The sequence below is a fragment of the Callorhinus ursinus genome, unplaced genomic scaffold (assembly GCF_003265705.2).
Source record: "Callorhinus ursinus isolate GAN/ISIS: 27379988/994484 unplaced genomic scaffold, GSC_fseal_2.0 scaffold1, whole genome shotgun sequence".
Lineage (NCBI taxonomy): Eukaryota > Metazoa > Chordata > Mammalia > Carnivora > Otariidae > Callorhinus > Callorhinus ursinus.
The window spans coordinates 129,843,660-129,869,988 of NW_027397063.1; the positions used below are offsets into that span (position 1 = coordinate 129,843,660).

At 38.7% G+C, this 26,329-nt stretch overlaps 1 pseudogene; it reads left to right on the forward strand.

Moving 5' to 3' along the window:
• The first annotated feature begins 1,408 nt into the window (after positions 1-1,408).
• Positions 1,409-1,639, forward strand: LOC141371105 (small nuclear ribonucleoprotein G pseudogene; annotated as a pseudogene).
• The last annotated feature ends 24,690 nt before the right edge of the window (positions 1,640-26,329 follow it).

Sequence of the window (26,329 nt, forward strand, 5' to 3'; positions counted from 1 at the left end):
TAAAATGGAGAACTGGACAGAATTCTTTCTAATTTTGTCGCTGATGAGTCTCAAACTGATTAACTTAGATACTAAACACCACTTATTTGTAATGCAGAGAATTCGGATAATGCCTTGATATTCCATGCTGCTTCTGTAAACAGATCAATTTCAATCTTTTCTACCGTCAGCTTTCAAGTTACATAGGATTTTGAGCTATTTAAGCAATATTAACTCAAAAAAGGAAAGAAAAGTAATAATCAATGCTGAGTTCTTCCAGTAGGTCTGAAGCAATATAAACTAAATTATAATCATTACTCATGAAGGAAATATTGATACCATTGGTAATTTCATATAGGGTTCAGCAAATCAAGGCTGCAGGAAAAATCCTGGCTCTGACTTATTTTTGTTCAGCCTGAGAGCTAAGAATGGATTTTACATTTTTAAATGGCTGAAAAATCAAACAGAATATTTCATGATATGTGAAAGTTAGAAGAAATTTAAATTTCAGTATCCATAAACAAAGTTTCACTGGAACACAGCCACGACTGTTTGTTTACATATTGTGTAGGCCTGCTTTCCTGCTGGAGTTGAATAGTTTCAAGAGAGATCATTTGGCCCCCAAAGTCTAAAATATCAACTATCTGGACCTTTTCAGAAAAAGATTGCTGACTCTGCTTTGGTACACTGATTTCTCCAAATTTTGTCAGTAGATCATGCATCAAAATTAAGTGAAGGAAAAAAAATAAGTGTAGATTCTCCATCTCTCCTTTAGACATATTTGTCCCCTGGCTCCAGAGCAATTTCAAGACCCTAGCCTCTGGGCCTATAAGGCTCTTTTGGGGAGAAAATAGCATCAGAAAGTCTTGGGACTCACCCACTACACGTAGACTGCTACATATTTTCCTTGCAGTAAATCAACTGTGGTATTTCCTTGTTCATCATTCCTCACTAATTCTGTGTATTATTGTAAATAAACTCTTCAGAAGGCAGACTCTTTGGCTCATAATGATAGCACATATTTTTCTCAGGGTTTATTTTGTTTACATCCTTAGAGTATCTTTAGTTACATAACTATGTTAATATAGTAATTTAAATAGGGTAATATAAAAAGACAAACCCCATAAAGTGATATTACAGATTGAACTACTTGCCATGTGGAACAGATTAAGTACCGATATTCATAAGCAAAACTATCACTAGTTTCCCATTAATTTAGATTTGAAGAGAAGATGGTGCTCAATAATGAATTATGCCTGGAGAAAAAGGGATTGGGCTCATTTATTGAATAAAACATGGGAAGCTGTATTCCAGTGCATTACACAGAAGCAAAAATAATTAATCCACATGTGCTGTATCATTCCATACTAGGTAAGAATTTGGGACCTGAATCCTTTAAAAAAGAGATGTTCTTGGCCAAGTAGACACCATGAGCAAAGCTCACCCTTCCAAGTTGAAAAAATTTATGGGCAAGAAATTATCATTGAAATTAAATGGTGGCAGACATGTCCAAGGAATATTGCAGGCGTTCGATCTGTTTATGAATCTTGTGATAGACGAATGTGTGGAGATGGCAACTGGTGGACCACAGAACAATACTGGAATGGTGGTAATACGAGGAAATAGTATCATCATGTTAGAAGCCTTGGAACAAGTATAACCAATGGGTGTGTTCATCAAAGAAATCAACTGCTTCCACATGTCCCCTCTCCATAGCACCTGTTTTACTACAATATAAAAATCAGGTCATGTGCACTTTCATATTGAACTTTTTTGTTAAATAAACTTTTGTAATCATAAAAAAATGATGTTCTTGGATTCCTAGAAAACTACATCAAGCAATCTTTAGATCTCTCTTTTTGGCCCAATTTGATAATGTTGTGACTTATTTATCCTATGAAAATATGTGTAATTTATAATATCAGTGTTATTTTCTTCAGGGGTTAACTACCAAAAGGCTTACTTTTGAATGCTTTATTAGTGTGGGTCATATAGGCAATAAATAAATGTTAAATAACTAAATGTGATTTGTATGATTTTTTTTAACAAAGGAGGAGAAAGCGAATACTAACTCTGTTCTTGCTGTATCTTGTTCTAAAATGGAGCTAGAAGAATACTTATTTCCGTTCTGTAGACAGAGAGGCAGAGAGCAGAGGGAGAGCAAGAGACACAGAGAAAGACACACAGAGACAAAGTGAGAGACAAAGTGAGAGAGTGAGAGACAGAGACAGAGAGAGACAGAGACAGACAGAGACAGAAAGACATACACAGAAAAACGGGGAGGGAGAGGGAGACAGCGTGATGGAAACTGAGACAGACAGGGGGACAGACAGACAGCATGGTGGAGACTGAGAGAGAGAGACAGACAGAGACAGACAGCGTGATGGAGACTGAGAGAGAGACACAAAGACACACGGAGAGACAGACAGAGAGACAGAGACACACAGAGGAGAGAGACACAGAGAGACACACACAGGAGAGAGACACACACAGAGACAGAGAGACAGAGAGACAGAGAGACAGAGACACACACACAGACAAACACACACACACAGAGACAGAGAGACAGAGAGACAGAGAGACAGAGACACACACACAGACAAACACACACACACAGAGACACACACATGAGGACACACACACACAGAGAAAGAGACACAGAAAGAGACACAGGGAGAGACACACAGAGAGAGCGAGAAACACACACAGGAAGAGAGAGAGACACACACACAGAGACACAGAGAGAGAGACACACACACAGAGACACAGAGAGAGAGACACACACACAGAGACACAGAGAGAGAGACACACACACACAGAGACACAGAGAGAGAGACACACACACACAGAGACACACAGAGAGAGAGACACACACACAGACAGAGACACACACATAGAGACAGAGACAGAGAGAGAGACAGACAGAGAGAGAGAGACAGAGAGTCTGAGGCACTGAGGAGGTCATGTGCAGATGGAGGAAGAAACTGGAGTTAAGTAACCCCAAGTCAAGGAGTGCCTGGAGCCATCAAATTGGAAGAAGCAAAGAAGGAATTCACCCTCAAGCCAGGAGGGAATATTGTCCTACTGACATCTTGATTTTAGACTGTGGCCCTCCAGAACTGTGAGAGAATAAATTTCTGTTGTTGCAAGCCACTGTTTATGGTAATTCATTACAGAAGCCCTAGAAAACTACTACAACCAGATTTCCTTGGTTTTATCATTTTTCAGGTTCTCTCAACTTCTGGAATCTATAGGTTTGTGCCTTTCACCAAATTAGGAAATATTTCAGCCATTATGTCTTTGAATATGTTTTTAGTCTCACTCTTTTCCTTTTGGAGCTTTAATGATGCAAATGTTGGATCTTTTGTTATTGTCCCAGAGATTCCTAAGTTCTTTCCATCTTGTTTTTTATAAGTTTTTTTTATGTTGTCAAATTGTAAAAATTCCAATTTTATGTCCTCAAATTCACCAATTTTATCTTATGTCATCTCCACTCTATTATTAAGTCAATGCAGTGATTTTCTTAATTTCTCTTGTTGAATTTTTCAGTTCTATAATTTCTACTTGGTGCTTTTAAAATAATTTATCTTTTGTGGAGATTTTCTATTTTTTCATTCATTTCAAGGAAATTTGTACTTGATTGTGTAAGCATTTTTATGACAGCTGCTTTAAAATTCTTGTCAGATAATTCCAACATTTAATTCATCTCAGTATTGGCATCATTTGATTGTTTTTTCTCATTCAGCTTGTAATTTTCTTGGTTCTCAGTCTGACAGGTTATTTTTTTTTTCTTACTATACCCTGGACATTTTGTCTATTATGTTAAGAGCCTCCAGGCCTTATTTAAATCTTTTATTTTAGCATGCAGTCATTCTGTTTAGGTTTATCCTGCAGGTCCTGGCCTACATTTGTGGACTGTGGTCCCAATGACAGTTTAATTTTTAAAGTGTTTGTAGTATTATTTTGGTTTGCTTATCTGGTGTTACTGGGACCCTTTTGGTCCTCACTGAAGCTGCCTAAAGTGTGAGAGGGTTTTCTACATACTCAGCTAGCAGGTTTCTCTCATTAGGGAAGGGGAGTCTCAGGCTTATGAGGTGAAAGAGGCTTCCCTGGCCAGGCCCCTGTAGTAAAGGTACTATTCCTGCCTGTGGGAGATGTAGAGCATTTTGGGGGCCAGGAGCTTATTGTGGCACGATCTCCCACAGAGGTACCCACTGGCCGTCCCATGGTTCTAGTGGGGAAGAAGAGTCCCAGGCCTAGGGAAACAATGAGACTCATGGACCAGGCTTGTTTTGGTGAGATCCCTTTTGGTGCTTCTGGGCCCCTTCAGTGTCTTTTGGTTGGAGAGGGGAGTCTCAGGCCCAGTGGAAAAAAAAAGTGCTTCTCCTGGCCATTTATTGGTAGTGGAGCTCCCAACTGATTCCCCTTTGGAATAGTATTGGACAGTTACCTGGTGTTGTCAGAGGGTCTATTTGATCTGCAGGAGGAGTGAGCCAACATAGACTGTCTTCCTTTGCTAGTTTAGGGTCGGAAAATGTAGGGTCTGAGTCCTCTTTTTCTATTGGGTGGAAAAATGTAAGACATCCTGCTGCTGTGTCTTTCCTCCCAGTTTGCCATCTTCCTAACACATTTTAGAGTTCTCCTTTTCCTTTTTTGTTATTTCCAGGGTTTAACCTATAAGACCTATAATTTTATTAGGCAGAGAGGAGCAGGGAGAAGTGGGTTTAGGGCATCGTCTTTGGATCCAAAGTCTTAGGTAAACTTTCTATTCAAATATAATGCATGCACAGAGAAGGAACATCCTGATATGGTTGAATTGTATCCTCCGAAAAGATATGTTGAAGTCCTAATCCCCAGTACCTGATAGTGTGACCTTATTTGGAAAGACGGTTATTGCAGTTGTAATTATTTAAGATGAGGTCCTATTTTTCAGTTCTATAATTTCTACTTGGTGCTTTTAAAATAACTTATCTTCCTTTGTGGAGATTTTCTATTTTTTCATTCATTTCAAGGAAATTTGTACTTGGTTGTGTAAGCATTTTTATGACAGCTGCTTTAAAATTCTTGTCAGATAATTCCAACATTTAATTCATCTCAGTATTGGCATCATTTGATTGTTTTTTCTCATTCAGCTTGTAATTTTCTTGGTTTTCAGTCTGACAGGTTATTTTTTTTTTTCTTACTATACCCTGGACATTTTGTCTATTATGTTAAGAGCCTCCAGGCCTTATTTAAATCTTTTATTTTAGCATGCAGTCATTCTGTTTAGGTTTATCCTGCAGGTCCTGGTCTACATAGGCCTATATAGGTTGAAGCTCTTACTCCAAGAGGACTTTTGTGATGATGAGAAGAGGGGAAGAGACAAAGAGATACAGACATATGAGGGGGGGAACATCATATGATCATACAGGCAGAGATTGAAGTGCTACAGCTACAAATCAAGGAATGCTGAGCATTGCCAGTAAACCAGGAGAAGCCAAAAAGAGGCAAGGAAAAATTCTCCCCTGTACATTTTGGAGGGAACATGGCCCTGCTGACACCTTGATCTCAGAATTCTATCCTCCAGATTTGTGACACAATACATTTTGGTTGTTTTAAGCTACCCAGTTTGTGGTACTTTGTTACAGCAGCCTTAGCAAACTACTCTGCCTTATATTTTCAAAGTTTCTTCCAGCCAGAGGAAAGATGGTCTGATAATGATATTGAAAAACTGGTGCATCACAGAAGTATCACATGTTTTCCCAGTTTATAACCAAATTAAATGCTACTAGCCATTATCAGTTATATCTAAAGGAGAAAATACAGGGTAGTAAGGCTTCTGCATGTATCTTTTTGTAACATTTTCTCTTTAGACAACTTACTATGATGCATGGTTAGAGACAAAGCCTTCACTGCTGCTTGGAAAATTTTAGTTCATTTCTTGTTGGATCTCTGTCCATCTTCCCACATTTTTCCCCCTAAATCTCTCCCACACTCTATAAATGATTAATTTCTCCTCTTCTAAGCAAACTCTCTCCAGATGAACCAGAAGTTTCATAAAACAAATCCCTTAACTCTTCTCCGATTATCTCCAAGGAAATGTTCAAATCTGCATTGTACCTCCTCCCACATCTTTGTACGGTCTCTTATCTCAGAAGACAAAACTCTGGGCCAACTGGGTCCAACTGGGGGAAAAGTTTTAGATAGTAGACAAAACTTACTGACATTTCTGGACCTCTGGATTTTTTTTAATCCATAAATGAAGGATAGAGGATTAGATTATCCTGAGGATTCCTTCCAATCCTCATCACCTTGACCCAATTTCAAGAGATCACTTATGGTGGCAGACAAATCGAGGAACAGGCTGTGCTGGAAGAGGGCAGAAGATCTGTTAAAGAGAACTTGGCAAAGCATAGACCATCTCCTTCCATTACTTACACTACTTCCTGGTGGCAAGCAATGAGCAAAGAAGAAAATCAAGATGGAACTGGAAACCTTTGGCACGGGACACAGGTGACGGTGTGTGCAAGATGAGAAGCAAGAACCAAGGGACTCAATAACTGTTTCATAGTCATGCTCTATTCCATACTGTTAAGTAGAAATACAATGTTGGTCACAAATGGGACCCACCTACAGTGAAAAGCAACGGGTGAAATCAATGTTAATGATACGTTAGCAATAATGTTATATTCTTTTTTATATTCAGTCTTGACTCCTGTGCATATTTTTCACCCACATCACAACTCAATTTGATGACTGACATTTCAAGTGCTCAATAGCCACATGTGGCTACTTGCTACCACACTGAACAATGTAACTCTACACTACATACTATCAGTGACTTCTGATTATGTACGTATTTTCTCCTTCAGTCAACACTAAAACAACCATTCACTCTTCCTCATGTTCTAGGTTTCTTATTTTCTAACTTCATCACTGGTTTTCAGCTTTCTGTCTGCTGTTAGACTCCAAGTTAAGGTTTTACAAGGACAATAATTAAGCCTGTTAATCATGTCTTACTTTACCAAAAACAGAATATTAAAAAACCACAGAGGAAAAAAGTCTGAAAGTTGTTTAAAATGCTATTATATGTATTTGTATAGTGGTTTATGATTTGCCATGTCTTTGTGCTACGATGCCTTATTTAATTCTCACAATGGTACTGTGAAGTTTTCCAACCAGAATTTCCACTTGCTTCCTAGCACACCTAAGGTGTCAACATGTCCAAAGCTAAAATGATAATTTTTCCTTTCTGTACTTGTATTTTTTTCTGTATTTTTGTGCTTAAAGAGGGTTGTACCATCATTTGCCCCTTCAACCTGCCTGGGAGACAACCTAGGTATCTCCCTGCCTTACTTCACACCTCTCTTGTCTCTAAAATCCATATCTAATTAGTCACCAAGTCATGCTGATTCTACCTTTTAAATATATATTAAATCTAGATGTTTTCTTTTTTTCTCCCATCTCATCTTGATGGTCAAGCCCACATCATTTCATGCCTAAACTATTGTAATATTCTTGTAACTGCTCTCTACCTCCATACTAGTCCCCTACTCCATTCTCTATAACCCCCTTGCCAGAACACAAATGAGTTTGACACTTCTTCTTATGAAAGCTTAATGACTCTACATTTCTTAGACTAGCACTTCTCTAAGTTTAGTGTAAACTCAAATAATTTGGGCATCTTGTCAAAGACAAGATTCAGATTCTGACTGAGAAGGTCTGGGCAACAGATTTTGTATTTGGAGGGAAATGCTGCTGCTGCTTCTTGCCTATGGACTGCATGTTGAGTGGTAGTGGCCTGGAGGATGAGATATACACTTTGAGAATAGCTTCACTAGGCTCTTAAGATCTAGCTCTATCTCTAGCTCTCAGCCTTAACAAGTATTTTCCTTCATCTCCAATTGGCTTAAACTGCTTCTCTACTCTCTAGACTCTCCAATCTAAATCATTCATTTTTGGCATATGAAAAAAAATTCACCTGAGCTGAAACCCCAAATTTAAAATTGCAGTAACTTTTTATGTAACTTTACAACCCTATCACTAAGAGGCAAATGGGACAGGGCAGGCAACAGATTCCAAGCTCAGCATCTATTCTGTCCTCTTGTAGATATTGCTTTCAAATGTATCCAAGGAGAAAATTTTGTAAAGTCTTCACAATTCTGTTACCTGGTTCAATTCAGCATAGGGTGGGTTGTAGGTGGGAGCTAAGAGAATGACTCAAGCTCCCTAAGGCAGGGGGTTTTACTGAAGCAGCGTGATGGCCTGGATCCTTTGGAGCTGTTCCAGACAGTGTTGTGAACTATCTGAACAACTTTCTCATCTCTTCTTTCAAGACCACTGTCCTTTGTACTCAGGCAGCCAATATTGTCACATTATCTGGAGTTTCCCTCCGTTTTACTCAGTGCACAGATCTTCCTTCCCCTTTCCAGTCCAGGTACCCGGGTCAAGTCCCATATTCACTTCCCACACCTTCTCTATCTACATACCACTCTCCTCATACTTTTGTTCTTGTTCATGTGTTCACTAGTTTTCATTCTGGAAATATTTACTGAGCAACTGCTATGTGGCCAATTTTGTGTGGGGTACTAGGGAAAATAGTGATGAAGGAGATGACGTGACTCCTATACTCAACATTGCTTAAAGGCTATGAGAGACACACACTGAAACAATTAGGGTAAAGTATTTTCTTTAAAAAGTTAAGGTGCTTTTGGAGCTTACTGCTGGAGTTCTAATAATTTACCACAAGATGTTAATATCCGATGTTAATGTGTCACAGCTCCCACTGGCACTTCTGTTTTAAAAATTACTCTTTCCCGAGGTGCCTGGGTGGCTCAGTCAGTTAAGCTTCTGACTCTTGACTTCAGCTCAGGTCACGATCTCAGGGTTGTGAGACTGAGCACTATTTCAGTCTCTGTGCTCAGCTGGGAGTCTGCTGGAGATTCTCTCTCTCTTTCTCCCTCTGCCTCTCTCCCCTCTTTCTCGCGAATAAATCTTTAAAAAATTACTTTCTTTTTATTGTTACTTTTAGGTTTCCAAATTCTAGACATATATTAATATCTGAGATTTAGGAATAAGAAATCAGAATTCTTGGGAATTTCCAAAATTATAAGTCATTCTTAAAATACATCCAATGTTCTTCATACTCTTAAAACTCGTCATTATGGACTTCTAGAAATATTTGATTAATAGATAAGAAATAATAAGTTTGGAAGTTACTAATATAGCCTATGGTGAAAATTTAAACACTGAAAAATGCTAATGAACATTATCAAAAGGTATTCAAAGAATGTAATATTTGTACCTTCTAGCAAGGTTAACAGCACCCCACCAAATCATGTGCCTCAACTGCCATTTTAAGGCCTTATTTTGAATTTGTTCATTGGAACACTTTTCATAGGATTTTTGTAAGGTATACTGTTCATGTAGGCTATGAACACACAATATGGCAACAGCTGCAAGCCTGAGTGACTGACTAGATGATTCATTTCTCTTACATAGCCTGTCCTTGTTCCTGAAGAAGTTGACCTTGACCTTCAACTTCACATCCGTGTCCACTTTTTACTTCTTGCTTTTGACTTGACATTTGTATATTCCTTAGAACCAATAAGGTCTCTATGTTGATTATTAGGTTTAATTCCTGCAGGGGAATTTAAATTATTTTCCCTGATTTCTCAGTTGGTTTTTCTTAGTATTTGGAATTTGGAAACCATTTTTCATGAAGTTCTGGGGAGGAATTCCTATCTGAATACACTGCTATTTATACATCATTTTTATAGGGAAATGTGTGTCAAGTTCCAAATGACTGGTTTACCATTGTGAATACTCTTGAAAATACCCTTTATGGATAAAGGAGCTTTATACTATGACCTTTATGATTTTTCTTTCCGGGGAACAGAGATGGGATTGTTATATTTTTACCTGTAGCTAATAGGCTCTGAATGCCTCTTCTCAAAAGAATTTTATACATAATTCAACAAAGTGAGGGGAACTGCTTTGCTTTGTGAGTTTCCTATGTTAGCTTTGTCCAGAAATTGTGCTTGCTTACAGTTTTAACATTGGCATTAGAGAATAAGAGGGGAAAAAGAAGCCTTTTCCTCAGTTTTTTGATTAAGTTAAGTGTGCCTCAGTATTAGTGCACCCCATCTATGTACCAGGGGGATTTGTAAAAGTAGCAGCTCCTCCCTTTCAAGCATTTATCTCTCTGCACTGCCAGAGCTTAGCTGTGGATAGTGGAAAGATTCCTCTGGGGCTGACCATTAATCTCAGGCATCCAAAAGTGCTATGATATTTGAAAGAAGAAAATAATAATCCCTCTAGCAGAGGGCAGAAAGACAATTTGAGCAACATTTGGACTTGGGAAGATTTTCATGAGAACTGTAAATAAAAGAAAGTGACAAGTTATGGACACCAAAACTATAGTTCTAATCGTTCACTTGTATGTCCACCAAGCACATGTACTGAGTGATCCCTAAGGAATTAAACCCTGTAAGATGGGAAGGCAGAAGAGAAATGAGGTCAAGTGCCTGGCATGCTGACATTCCGTAGACATTTGCTGCACTGTATTAAAGTTAGGGCCTTGCCTTTGAATGCTCTCCAGTATAACCTGATCAATGAACCAAAGCAAGATTTAAAAACTCTTAAAATCACATTTAAAGAAATTCATACACAAGGAAAAATGAGCATTAGGGTAAATTTACCATAGCAAACTCTCAATTTATCATAACCTTACTAATACCAACCCTTAATTACCTAGAGTTTTAAAGAAAGAACAAACCATGAGAAAATGAACTCACATTAGTGTCTATTCAGGGTCTAACATTCTATTGCCTTTCTAATTGCACCAAAAATAGTATATGGTGAAAAATAGGTTCAGAATGATTAATTTTAAACACAGAAATGACAGTAATAATAAAACATGCCAACTTTTAAGATTTTTATTATGGAAAAGCAGATAAAAACATTTAAAGTGTTGAAACAAAATGAAGGTTATATAACGACAAAAATTAAATGCAGCAGAGTAACCAAATCCCCATAAACTCTGGTTAATTCAAGCTGCTTTATACCTGCGTACCCACGAGGAAACTGGAGTCATTATACCATAGTGGCTTTTAAACCTTCTGGATTTGCAGGGAGTTATGGGGATTACTATGATCTGACTTTTGTGACATGGTTAACCATTCCTCTAAAATTTAACCTTCCAAATGATACGGCCCTCTCCCAAGACCCCCAGTCTTTTGGGGAATTTCCATTCAAACCAAGCTGTTAATGGTAAATGGAGTCCTTCAGGAAATTTCCACTTGTGGGATCTGATAACTGACTTCTTCCCTCCACTGCATCCTCTAGGGTACTCTCAAGTGTGGTTTAGGATTATTTGAGCCATCTCCTCAAACTTATCTCCCTATTCTATCTGTCTCAGCCCGCTGCTGCCTTGGCAGGTAGTTCCATAACACAGGCTTAGAGTTGCAGCAGCAAGGGAATAACCCATTCCAAAGTCTACACAAAACTCTCGGTGGTCACCCAAAGGGACTGCAGAGTAGCCAACCTTCCTCTCTTCAGCACCTCACACACACCTCCTGGAAGCAGATGATATTACCACAGTCAGGTAGTGCCAATGCAATCAGTAAGAAGCCTTTGGAGAAGGCTGGAAGCCTGGAATAATCTCCATCCCAAACCTAGATTGAAACTAGAAACTCAGAGAAACCCAAAGATGATTTTCAATTCTCCAACTCCTTCAACCAAAAAACAAACGAAGGAAGGAAAGAAGGAAGAAGCTTAAAGAGTTTATTTCCAGGTTATAATTACAAAGCTAACTGTGGAAGAAAAAAAACCTAAAAATGATAACTAGACAGTCCTTATAGGAGGAAGCAATACCTCTCCACTAGGAAACTCCTGAGAGGATGTTTTTAGGTATTTATTTTTTAAAAACATGTTATTAAATAATAATCCAATTGTTATTAAATATTAGTATCATCAACATAATTTTTAGAATGATGTAGTAGTAAAGGAGCTGTTAGGTAAGCAACAGAATAATGTGGCTTCCATTTTCTACCATGGCAGTTGTTTATGAAATACATTATGTATTGTGTTATGTTATATTTTATATTATATGCTATGTATGTAGCTGACTACAGGGTTTTTCCATGGGGAAAACCACAGGACAGGCAGACTACAAAAATATATTTTTTTAAATTGAGGTATAACTGACATATATTAGTTTCAGATGTACAACATAATGATTCCATACTTGTATACCCTGAAATGGTCATCACAATAAGACTATTTATCATCTGTCTCCATACATAATTCCAAAATTTTTTCTTGTCATGAGAACTTTTAAGATTTATTCCTAGCAATTTTTAAATATACAATATGGTACCATTTTTAAAATTATGTTATGTTAGTCACTATATTACAGTATAGTACCATTAACTATAGTCACCCTGCTGTGTTTTACGTGCTGTAGAGTACGCTTTTAGAAAGCACATTTTTTAAATAGAGAAAAATAAAAAAATGAATTTAAGTCAAATGCCTATTCTCAATAGAAGACGTTTTTTATCCTTTATGTGCAAATAGAGTCTCCTGTCTGGATATGCCCACTCTGTGTCTTCCACTATGGTTGTTACCATTGATGCCCCATCCATATTGCCCCAGATCCCACATTTCTGGGCACCCCAACCACTGAGTTCTTTTGACTCTTTCCTTGAGGGTTTTCTCTGGCTGTGGAAGTCCACCTAATGCATGTGTGGGGCAGACCAGAAATGCCTAGGATGTAATACTTTCTGGGACCCATCCTCAACCAGTAACTGAGGGAAGTTGGTGGAAAAATAATCCAGCTGCCTCACACCTCAAGTGGGACAATGCTGAAGTGTATTCTACATAATTAGAGTCCTTGGGAGGGACTAGTCCCTGTTCTCTAGCATGCTACCCTGAAATCACCTGCTAAATCAACTCCGGTGCCACATCCTTGTCTCAGGGCATATTTTGGGGAACTCAACCTAAGATATCCATCATAGGCTCAATTTCACCCATTCTATCACCTTTATCCAGACAACTCCCACCACCAATCAAATAGGGAGCAATAAGTCTCAGAAAAACTAGGGCCTAAGATGGAAATGGAACACTTAACTGCCTTCTTCCTTCTAGTTTGTCCTTGCTACGGCCCTACCTGTAACCCCGTGCCCACCTCCACTCCCTCCCTCACCCTGACCCAACTCCTACCCTCCCACCTATAAGCTACCACTCCTCCTAGAAACAATACCCATTGCTGATTTTTGTTCAAAAAAAAAAAAATGAAACTCTACTGATAAAATAGCAGATAGCAAAGATAGGTACATATCAGCTTCCTGCATACAACCTTTCTTAATTCACTAAGACCAGAATTTCTGAGGAACATCCGGAAATCCAGACATTTCCTTTGATTGTTGCAACTATGATAAAAGTAAGCAGAGCAAATCTATGATTCTACACCTACCACCCACTCTTCCCCCACGCCAAGATAATAAATTGTTTAAAATACTTTGCTTTAACTCTTATGATATATTGCTTCTGTTATTACTTTCTATTTATACCTCTAGTCCAACAGTTCCTGGAACTGTTGATGTGTAAAACTTAAACCAACTGCTTCAATTCTGAACAAAACTGACAGCTCTCTCTGGGTTTGCTAATTAGGAAAATCTTTAAGGCAAAGAACTGGGTAAAAAGAGCATATTATTCATTTCTAAGCAATACTTTTTGATCTAAATCAATAAGAGCTATTTCCCCCCTCTGATCTGTCCTATATGTTCATATTCCTAGATGATCATTCTTTTAAATTGTTCAGTGGGGACCATAGCTTTGTTATGAGCTGAATTTACTGTCTTCTTCAGCTGTTTGTGTTCCCAAAACATGTGATTTTGGACAGACCAGTGACTTTGCAGAGTTTTCCAAAGCAAGGTCCCAGACCACCTGCATCAGCACCCTACGGGGCAGTGGTTGAGATTCAACAGGCCACCCTCAGCCGACTCAGTGCAACTCTGGGGAGAAGCCCATTGATTGTTAGGTGCAGATTAAGTTTGGGAACAACAGATTTGGGTGTTCAAATTTGACCAGATGGTTTAGACTGTGAAGTTCAAACCTATGTTTTCCTCCTCTCTCCCAGGACTGAATTCATGGCTTTGCCCTCATTAGTTGGCTGTAGGGAACTAAGCTAATAAGCTTTTATGCTAACACCATTCCTAGGAATGACAGACACACGCTAATCCCTTCTGCTGGAAAGTGAAAAAAAGAAAACAATGAAAAAGATTGTTTTCAGAGAATAAAAATACACCCATGTTTTCTAGTGGAAAAATATCACTTGTATAAGCATCACATTTTACAGAGCAGAAGCAGGGCTCATATTTTCATGATTTTGATAGACTATCCCTCAGGGAGTAGATCTTTGAGGAAAGAAGTTCTTTCTAGTTTCCTGACTTAGATGTTGGAGAAAAATAAAGGAGATTGCTTTGCATTTGTATTGGTGAAGAAATGTTCTTCTTCTTTTTTTTTCTAAAATCAGTTTTTTTGGGGATATCTATAGTTCAAATCTCATGTGGTCTTATGTAAACGCTCTTGGTTTTTCCATCTGTCAAGATGCTATTAAGTAAATTCAGTCTCTCTAGAAATAATCATTGTTTCCCGGCCCTGGGTTTGGAAGGATTTCCAAAGAAGATGACAGAAGTTTGGAACAGAATCACGCTTGGCATTGTCGTGACAGGATTCATTACGGGCATATAGAGTATAGTTTGGCTTAAAGAGGAGGGGGATTTTACTCTGGAATCCCATAGTGAATGTGTTTGTAGATGTCACAAACCACTGTGAGAAAACACACGACTCTGGTGAGTAAATAAATACTCTTTTCTTGGAGTAGAGAACACATTGTGGGATCATTTGATCTATGTTAAGAACAGAACAATAGTGATGTCTTTTAGAAACAGCTTCCAGAGCAACGCAAAGTATACATGTTTTGATGAAGTTCACATTTGCCCACTGATGGGAGATGGCAGCATGTGGCATTTTCCCATGTTTGCATTGTTCTTTGGCTATTGCGGCATGTCCTTATAACCATGTGAAGACATCACAAAATAATATTGTTTGTGGCTCAGTATTGCTGACTAAAGTCTTATGTCAGCACTGGTTCCATATGAGAGATGTTTATAGTAAGAGTGAATTCATAGAGATGTGCCTGATGAAAAAGAGTATGAGCTCTTGTGCTCAGAATGGGTTTACAAGCTCTTCTGTCTTTCCAGCCTGGTAAGTAATACAGCTCCCTGTCTCTTTATGTCTAGCCAAGAATTTTCCAAGGCAAAAGATCTGGAAGTGTTTCTTCATCACTTGAATACCTGGCAACATAAATGAATAATATTTTACACAGCTTCTCTGTTTGAGTCATTGACCCAAGGAGCGTAAACCAATTTTTCAGTTTTTAAATTATTTGAACCTTTTGTTACTCTCCTCCTAATTAGTGTCCATTGTGTTTCAAAACCCATTTTTTATGTATTTATTAATAGCAAAAGTATTAAATGAAACCATAGAAACCTCTGGAGGAGAAAGAGTCCTATTTCTTTTTTTAAAAAACAAGTAATTTACTGAACTTCTTTTCTACTGAAATCAAAAGCTTTAACTTTAATGGTTGGAAATTAACATTCAGTAACATTTTTTTTTTCAGCTTCTTAGTCTCTTTGAACTTCTACCTCAACACATAGTCTGCCAACTCCACAAAAAGAATTATTTAAATCAGTCAATCAAAAGTGCTTTTAACAGGTTTATATATCATATACATGTTTTAAATTTTCTGCCTTACTCAATATTCAGTTTTCTGAAGTGTTACATTAAAATACCATTTTTGGAAAGCAGTTTTTATTTCTCTATCATGGACATCTTAATTGAACTGACTTTTGTTTTGGTTTGGTCTTTTAGGCTTGGATTTTTACAACATTGACTTCGAGGTTTTGTGCTTCAATTTTATCCTAAACCCAACCTGCAAACCCCAGTGGAATTTGATATAATCTATAAATCCTAGTCACTGGAGATGGTCTATGGATCAGCATCACCAACCTCACCTGGGGCTTGTAAGAGTCAGTCTCAGGCCCCACCTTTGACCTCCTGATTCCGAATCTATACTTTTTTTTTTTTTAAATATTATTTATTTATTTATTTATTTGAAAAAGAGAAACAGAGACAGAGACAGAGTGCAGGAGGAGGGACAGAGGGAGTGAGAATCCTCAAGCAGACTCCCTGCTGAGTGTGGAGTCTGACTCAGGCTTGACCCCGGGACCCTGAGATCATGACCTGAGCCAAAATCAAGAGCCAGATGCTTGACTGGCTGAGCCACCAGGCACCCCCAGAATCCATACTTTAACAAGATTTCCTAGGTGATTCTTCCATACATTAAAATTGAGAAGCTCTGTTCTGACCCAATCCTTCCACTTTATGGTGGCATGTTCAAAATAAAGAAACTCAGTGGCTTGGTTTTATAAATTTTTAAAAGATACCATAATAACCAGAAGATAGTAGATTTTTAGGGTAGAGGGCACCATGATGATTCTGTCTACTGCTGAGCATGCTCCTAACAGCTCAATCTGTGCTTAAGGTTTCAAGTGCTATGGTGTTGACATGAAGACCCCCGGCCCTGTGCTAGAACAAGAGAAAGGGACAAAGTGTGTGTGGAGAGGGAGCTCGCAGCCAAGAGGAGTGACGCACAGGTAAATGTGGAAATAGGACACACTGCTGATCCTAGGGATCTAGAAGTAGTGCAGAGAGCGCTTAATTCTGGGTTGGAAGGTGGGGGTAGAGAACAGATCAAGAAGCCTTCTCAGAGATGACTTCATGTCAAGCATTCCACTGCATGGGTAAGTTGGAGAATATTCCAGGCAGACGGGCATGAAAAGAGTGAGACAGATAAATATCTCTAAGGAAATTCACGTGGTTGGGTTTTGGCAAACATGAGGTACGTGTAAGCGAGGGGGACGGCAGGTGGGAGAAAACCTGAGGAAGCAGTGGGAAATGAGGCTGCATAAGAACCACAGATACCCTCGGGTGCTAAGGAGCTTGGCTTCTGTCAAATGGGGCCTGGGGAGTTTTTGAAGAGGGAGGGCACAACCAGCTTGCTGGTTTTAAAACGTTATTCTGGATGCAAGGAATGGACTGGAGGCGTATGGAGCAAGAGAAGAGTCAGGGAGACCAGCATGGAGGAAGCTGCAGGGGCCTGGATGAGAGACGGTGATTGCCTGGCATGAGGTGGTAGCCATGGGGATGGACGGCTCAGGATAGAATCCAAAAATCAAAAGGAAGAATTTCTTCTCTCACTGCCCCTAGTCTGTCCTTCAAATCTTTGCAGACACAGTTCCTTGCTGAGTCTTTGCTTATTCAAAGCAAACATTTTCTGGTCTTTGAACTGCTACGTTTAAGACTTGGTTTTGCATCCCTCTACAACTCCCTCAGTTTATTTATATCCCATATGCATTGTAGTGCCAAGAGTTAAGAAAAGGTAAAGTTAAGTGGGGAAAGAGAACTAAAAATTACTGGGTTACCTAAATAGGCCAGGTGCATCATAAACATTGCCTCATTTACTTCCCACAACCCTGAAGAGTAAGTGTTATTACCTGTTTTAGAGATGAAAAGAATAAAGATTCTCCCTGTGATTATTTGCTTCCACTAGTAGAATCTGAATTTGTACCCAGAGATCTGTGAGTCACATATTAAATTATCTGCACTGCAAGGATGCTTAGAACGGCTTAAACCACCACTGCCCCCATGGTTTGCTGCATGCACAGGTACCAATCAGTGGCCTTCTCTGGCTACACAAATTCCCTATTGAACAAGTTAACCAGAATCAGAAGGTAAGCAGAGAAGACACTCCGAGGGCCAGGTAGGTGACACAAAATCTAAATTCTCTTTGAAAGGACCTCGCATGCACAGCTTGTTTACTTTGTTTGTACATAATTCTCTCAAGCTGGGCCATATGTTTTTGCAGCCCACAGACAATTAAAAACAGCAAATTAGGAATGAGTGGGAAGCAAGTGAGATCTAATAGCTGACAAACTGACATCAAGGGAAGAGATGGAAAAATGTAAAGAGCCATAGAGATGAAAAGTCAAGAAGCCTAGGTAATAGTTTTGGTCACTGATATAGAGACAGTCCCACAGATTTTGCTAATCCTCCAGGATGTGACAGTCTTACAGCACAAATTATAAACCCTAAGAGTCAATATAAACCTTATCTCCCACCCAAAGAGAAAATCTCAATATAACATCTGGCATCAGAGCATCAGTTTTGCCTCTAGCTGAGCCATTCCAGTAGTATGACAGTGTGGATCTCTTTTCTGGTTAACGGTTGTTAGCAATTCTGGAAGATCCTTATAGTCTGCTAAGCAAAATCTCTCTTAGTCATGTCTACCAATTGGCCAGTGTTCAGTGATTTTTTTTTACATGATAATCATCCAAATATTAGGAGACAAGTGTTACCAGTGTGGACTAGTAACCAGAAAGTCCAGGACTATAATCTTCAAAGAGCTGTTGTTTCTTTGTCTCTCACTTTCTTTCAAGTCTGCTCTGAGAGGACGCAGTGTCTCCTGCCAGGACCGTCCCATGACATTACTTGTGAATCTCAGGAAATAAAATATTCTATAGTCACTTTAAGTTGTAAACACAGACCCAGTCCTGTGGTTTAGTGTCTAATCAAAGGTATTCATCGATCCTTCAGTATTCACTGGAAGCAAGTCTTCTTCCTGTCCCTCCTGTCTCCTGCTCTGAGTGGCAGGCTTTTCCACTCTGTTCGCTAATCATCTTCCCAATTCTGTAACTGCTATTTCCAAACATGGAGCTCTAAGCAGGGGGAGGAAGAAAAGTTGAGGGGGGGACAAGGAAAGTTCCTACTTGACTGGTACCATCCTGCCCTGGCTCTTAATCTCAAGAGTTTAATGTGCAATGAATCACATGGAGATCTCATTAAAATGAAGATTCTGATTAGGTAGGCCTGGAGTGAAATCTGAGATTCTGCATTTCCAATAAGTTCCCAGGTTATACAGATCATTTTAGGCTGTGGATCTTGCTTGCTTTGAGTAACAAGCAGATTCCCCTCTGGGTCCACTCACTCATTGTAGTTCTCTTAATGTAGCTAGTTAATGCAATTCCTTTTCTTTAGCGAACTCTTTCAACTATAGTGCTTGGTGGTACACATCATTACCCTTTATTATTGGTGACCCTCACCCTGATGGGCCACCCCCTTGGTCATAATACCTTTCAATATAACTTCAGGTTCAGTTTCCAAAGGCAATTCATCTAGTCCCTGGGTTTCACATACCCTTGACCTTCATTTTGACACTGATACAGACACCCAGACACCCATTTGCTGGGCAGGTGTAGAGCACTTTCCAAGTGACAGGCACAAGCCCCTCTATCCTCTACATGTAGGAAATGCATCTAGAACTCTCCCCACAGAGCTACGGCAGTCCACACACTGGACTTGGGTTTGGAATGTGGGAACTGAAACTGGCGAAACAGCTCTTTCCAAAGAAATTGCTTCACACATTCTCCTTATCCAACAATCTAGCTTTTTAAAATTCACAGTCTGGTTGAAAAGTCATGTATGTCATAACCAATTCTAGATATTTTTTTTTCTTTTTTTTCAATTCTAGATATTTCTTTTAAAAATTTGCATCTTGATCATTGCTCTCATTGCTAAATTTTGTATCTCATAAACTACAGTAGACCCCTGTTTTCTCCTGACAGTGACAAAAATCTTGTTTTCACACACAGTTCCTGAATATTCACCATTTTCTAGACGCCTTTTCATTTGTCAATAGTCTACCTAAAATAAGGTAGCTAGAATCAGACCTATTATTCCACAAAGAGTCTGACTAGCCCAGAGTTCACTGGGGTGGTGGCTTTCTGTCTTCTACATGTTTGACTTCATTGACGCTCTTGGCATTTGAATGCATATGGAAGAGCAAAGGGAAAAGGAAAAATCAATGCCAGGTATAAATCTTAATCTGGACTACCTGCAAAATTGAACACGATTAATGGAAAGCAAAGAAATTAAGATGATATGGGAGGTAGAGTAGTTCCATTTTAGACCTTTTGAGTTTGAGATGCCAGCAGGATACCTATGTGGAAATGTTCAGTGGGTATTAAGAAATTGGAGACTGGAACATTCTAGAAGTTAAATCTAGAAATAGAGATTTGGGGATTATTCTTATAAAGATAATATCTGAAGCCTAGAGTAAGAAGATATATGTCAGTTGAGCTTAGAGGAAGAAGGTAGCCAGTTCAAGCCTGGAGATGATGAAAGTTGACACAGATTCCAAGAGAAGACAACATATTCTCCAGAACCGGATAGTTACCTATGTGACTCAAAATATTTCTACTTGTCACATTGTTTGAAACTTGTATCAGTTTTATTTCTTAGAATTTTCCCAACAGAGAAGTGTGCAGGGTGCCACCTAGGAGGGAGTTACATGCTAGTTGCCTAATAAATCATAAGGAACATAATTTACCTGATTAATAACCATTGCCACCTACTGCTTGTCAGGCCAGAGTATTATGAGAATGGCACATGGAATTTTTGATGTGTAGGAGGAATTGGAGATGAGGCCTGGATCACTTGGGGGAAAAAAGTAGGGTTGGGCAGCTGGGAGTTGAGTGGGTTAGGGTGTAGGAGGGTATTTGCAAACATGAGAGGGAGACTCCAAAATTTATTGCTTCATAGAACTAGCGTCTATTCAAAATGAGTTGGTTTGTTGAGTAATCCTCACCTAGCCAATGATTTTATAAAAAATGTATGATTCCAGTTAAAAAGCACTTCAGGTTTACTTTTTTCCTTTCTCTTTTTAAAATTGGATTATATTATTCTTTCTTGTATCATATATTTGTTATCTGTAGTCAAAGGAGTGGGAATGGCTGTTTTACAGGGAAGCATGAGGAAATTATACAATAGAAATTTAAAGGATATCCACCAATCTTTATGCATTTTTCTATTTCAAAAATGTACCTTTTTACTTGAATCTGGATTAAACATCCAAACTTCAGAATACAAATACCCAATATAACTTTTGATTATTGTTTTACTTTCTATAAATGACATACTAAGATAATCATAATTTAATAATTGCATGAAATAATAAACTTAATAATTGCACAGCTAACGAGATATACTGTTAAGTGTGTGGTGTGTGTATATATATACATATAGATAGATATATGTATATATAAAGAGAGAGAAAGAGAGTACATTATTACCCATTTAGTAAATCTCTCATAAGCTGTCATCTTGACCGTATAAGCAGACTCATGATACATGAATTATACATATCTTTATGACCTTTACATTATTGTAATACATTCTGAGAAATCTTTGTTCAGATTTGTTACATCATTTAAAGATAACACATTCAGTGGTATAATTTCTGGTGGAAACTTTTTAGCATTTACAAGCTCCCTTAATTGGTAATGCTTGGTAGATTTGACATTGACTAAAAATGCAAAGATGGAATCAGAATTCTAAGGATTCTTTAGGAGGGTGTGAGGATATACCAGAGATCACAACATGTACCACAAACTTGTCTTTAGACAGCCAAGTTTCTAATTTTCCAAAGTTAGTCATTCCCAAATACCACAGTCAGCATTAAAAACACATATGGTAAAGGCTGGATGATCCAGCATTTAGTCAACTAGAACTCTCAGCCAGTTTGAAAAATTATAACATAATAATTAATATCTGCAATCGTGACTCAGGATAAAAGTCTTAGCTACATTTCTTTTATGCCCACTGCCAAAAGCTTTAATATAGGTTCGAATGTAATATGTTATTTTATTTAAGTAACAGAAGAATTATATGAGGGGCGCCTGGGTGGCTCAGTCAGTTAAGCGTCTGACTTTTGATTTCAGCTCAGATCCTGATCTCAGGGTTGTGGGATCAAACCTTGTGTTGGGCTCTGTGCTGGGCATGGAGCCTGCTTAAGATTCTCTCTCTCCCTCTCCCTCTTCTTCTGCCCCTCTCTAAGAAAAATAAAATAAAATTTTAAAATGAGTGGTCTTATCCCCATGTAATGGATGAAACAAATGATGTTCAGAGAAGTTAAATTAATTTTTCCAAGGTCGAATGGTGAGAAATAGACACCATTGTGTTCTCCTATCTCCCAGGAACATTTAAGTTCCAAAATGTTGTCATGTGCTCGTTTTTGACAAGCTAGTAATCTATATTTGATCTGTCTTTGATAAGATAGTGTACTTCATTTTCAATCATGTTAGATAAGAATATTGCCTTTATGGGTGCCTGGGTGGCTCAGTTGGTTAAGCGACTGCCTTCGGCTCAGGTCATGATCCTGGAGTCCCGGGATCGAGTCCCGCGTCGGGCTCCCAGCGGGGAGTCTGCTTCTCCCTCTGACCCTCTTCCCTCTCATGCTCTCTATCTCTCATTCTCTCTCTCAAATAAATAAATAAAATCTTAGGAAAAAAAAAGAATATTGCCTTTATGTATACTGGTTGCTCTTTTTATACTAATGTAATGCCACCATGGGCAGTAGAATACATGCTTCAAGTAATTTTTTGCGGTGTTAGTAACAGAATCGAGTGTTGTTATCCATCCAGTATCCAGCCATCTTCCTGTCAGAGTCCCCTAGTGATCAATAAGCTTCTTAAGATGGAAGTCTAGAGCTAATATTGGAGGTAGTGGCCATGGCTTACAGCAAACTTAAATAATGACCTCATTGACCCCATGTGCTCACTCTCCCTTCTTCCCTTCCTCAGATGCGCACACGTATGCACACACACAAATGAAAAGATTTGGGACTTATATATAATATAGATTTGGGATCTATTTAGAAAGTGGAATTGGTAGAATCTACCATTTGTCATCAGTAAGTGTTTTCTAGAGAGATACCCGATACCATTTCCTAGATACATCCCAAATCCTCCTACTTCTGTTGGTTTTCACAGTCGCCACCCTAGTCCAATTCATTATTGCCTTCCTGGACCTCAGTAGCATCCTAACCAGTGTCCTTGTCTCTACTCTTGCCCTTGGCCACCACCAGTCCATTCTCCCCAGTGCAACCAGAGTGTTATTAAAATCCAAGTCTTATCACCTCACTACTCTACCTAAAATCCTGCCTTGGCTGCCCACTCAGGGGCTGTCAGAGTTGATCCCTGCCTAGCTCCATAGTTTGCTCATTTTGAGCTTTCTTTACTCAAGGTGCTCTGGCTTTCTTGTGATGTCTCTTACTGACCAAGCTTCACTCAGTCTCAGGATCTTGGGGCTTGCTATTCCCTTAGTTTGGAACACTTCTTTTCTCCCTTTTCGCTTTGATTAACCATCCTTTAGGACTTAGCCTAAATGGTAATTTCTCATAGCGACTTTGTATGATACCCAGACTAGGCTAGGCTATCCAATTACTCTCATAGCCTTCTGTCACTTTTTTAGTATTCCCCATAACTGTATAATTTAATTAAACAATCCTATGTTATTCCTTATTAAAGTTTGTCTCCTACACGTGGTTATTAACTTTGTTGTAAGAGTAGGTTCTTCTTCATCCACTCCTATTTCCCCACCTCCTTAGTACAGTGCCTGAACTTTGTCAGCACACAATATATTTTCTTAAAACAATTTTGCTTCTGTTCATAGATATCAAGCTTCTCACCCTTTAATCATATAAGGTGACTATGGCTTATGTCTTAGAAATGGCCGCAAGCTACTGTGGGTTTGAATATTTTAATAGCAAGGATTTGGCCAGATGAACTCAGAAATTCATCACTAAGGCTGATACACCATTGCCAACTGAACCTTGAATTCATGTTTGAACATCTACCGATTATGTCACTTATTGATAGTTAAATAATGGCACTAAGAGGACTTAGTGATGGGAGGTGTTGAATAAAAGTTAGGAAAAAGGCAGCAAAAAGCCACGAATGTAGGATGGAGGTAGTATAAAACACTGAGAGGTGCTACCAGGTAGGGGCTAAAGAGAGAAGTTACATGGATAAAGATATAAGGAAGAAAGTATTTTCCGAAAAGAGGTCCGTTAAGTAGAATACAGGGTGAGAGATACATTAGCACGTTTAGATTAGAAGAGGTTATTGAGAAAATTCAGCAATTTTTTTTTTTTGTCTCTGTCTTTCTGTCTCTCAGTCTCCCTTTCTTCCTCCCTCCCCCTCTTGAGCAATTAATATACTGCTCATGAAAGTGGAGTCATTTTACAAGCACCAGGATAAAGGTCAAGACATAGACAATGTTTATAGAGTAACGGGTTTTGATTAGGTAATTTGCTGGTAACACCTTTAGTAAACAAATGTGAGAATAATACAAAGTGTTTATCATGACAGTCAGTTTTTAATCAAATCCATTCACTAAGAAAGCTGTAAAATAATTTGCAAAGTGCTTTAAGATAATGAGCTACTACTATATAAACACAGTCTTATCCCAGCAACTGAAATTATAAAACTATTTGTTTTAGAAAATTTTAACTCTGGTATTTTATTTCCCTCAAGTGATGACAATAGATTGATTTATGAAACTGAATGTTTCTTCGCTTGGATTGAATGATTCTGTGTGTATTTATGCTGATCAGCTGTTAGTAGGGGATGAATACTGCTAGTAATAACTTTTGCTTTTGAATTTCATTTAAAAAATTTTGAGATTCAGAGAAGCATTTTGTGAATCACATCTGGTGTGCTGGACATGGGTGAGTTTTAAGCCTGTGCTTTGCTCTTGGAATCATGCTTGTGCCAAAGCACATGCAGAAACTCAATATTCCTAAAGAGAGTGACTGTGCTTTTTTTATTATTTTTTTTTAGGGTGTTAAAAAGAAAGAGCGATTGGCTTGGTAAAAATGAGAGAGAGGAAGAGGGAGAAAAGGAGAGAGAACACAAACAAAAGCCTCAGCAACACCTAAAACTTGATTCTCTCAATGCATGATATATTATTGGATATAAGCGGAGATTTCTAACAGGCTGCTTTTAATTTTAATTTGTTTTTGAAATCAGAAGAAGAGCTGCTCCTTTAAGACTCACAGTTCAGTTCCCTTTTGTGTAACCTGTCTACTGGGGGCACCTTGCTAAACTGGAAGTCTCCAAGGTTCAGAGAAACCATAAACCCAGACTGTAGTTCTGGCTATAGTAACTAGGCTAAAAACCCATGGCCAACCCATCTCAGGTCCATCATGAGTTCATCTGCTAGTTTATAGTACGCCAAAGACTATGGGGAAGGAAAAGACGGCATCAAACTTTTATGGATGTCTAACGTGGGCTGTGGCTATTTTCAACATAGTTCACAGAATCAGAGATCCACCCACGTATGCTCAAGTTGCAAGAGGTTTTTTTGTTTTTGTTTTTTTTTAAGATTAATTTTGTGAGAGAAAGAAAGAGAGAGAGAGAATGTGTGAGTGAGCCCAAGTGGGAGGGGCAGAGGGAGAAGGAGAGAGAATCTCAAGTAGACTCCCTGCTGAAACTGGAGCCCGGTGTGGGGTTCCATTTTACGACCCTGAGATCACGACCTGAGCTGAAATGAAGAGTTGGACACTTAACTGCCTGTGCCACCTAGAGGCCCAATATTGCACGAGGTTTTAAACTGGTCATCATGGTGTGTTAAGAGGATCCCATAATTAGTAAAGAAATATGCCCCATGATCTCAACGGAAATGAAGTATCCATAGAAGTTTAATCCCAACTAATGTCCTTTAATCAAGAATCTGTCATAACATCCTAGATTCCTGATATAATTTTAGGGGAATTAAAATAGGAATTATTAATTTTATTCAGTGTCCATTGAAATTGCTACTTGATACAATTCTACTAACCAAACACATGGATGGGATTAGGTTGGTAATCTAACCTAATCTAACCAGCTTCATTGGTTGGTAGACCCTACAACTTACTTCCTCACTATCAGCTAGCTAGTTATGAAGTATACACACACACACACACACACACACACACACACACGCACACACACACACACATTTTTTTCCCCCTCCTAAAAGTCTCAAGTTAACAGTGATTTAAAGACTGGGCTTTTGCTCTTGCTTTGTGCTGGGTCCCTCAAGGTTTTAAAACCTGAAGCATTTAAAAAAATATTGATGCCCAGGCCCCATTCTCATAGAGTCTGAGTAAGCCCAGCTTGAAGAAGACCTGTGCATTCCTATATTTTAAAAGGTGGTTATAAGGGACTCCTGAGTGGCTCAGTCTGTTAAGCTCAGGTCATGATCTCAGGGTCCTAGGATCGGGCTCCCTGCTCAGCAGGGAGTCTGCTTTTCCCTCCTCCTCTGCCCCCCCAGCCCCCCATGCTCATGTGCTCTCTCTCTCAAATGAATAAATAAAATCTTTAAAAAAAGGTGTTTGTTATGAGAGCCCAAGGTTGAGAACAGA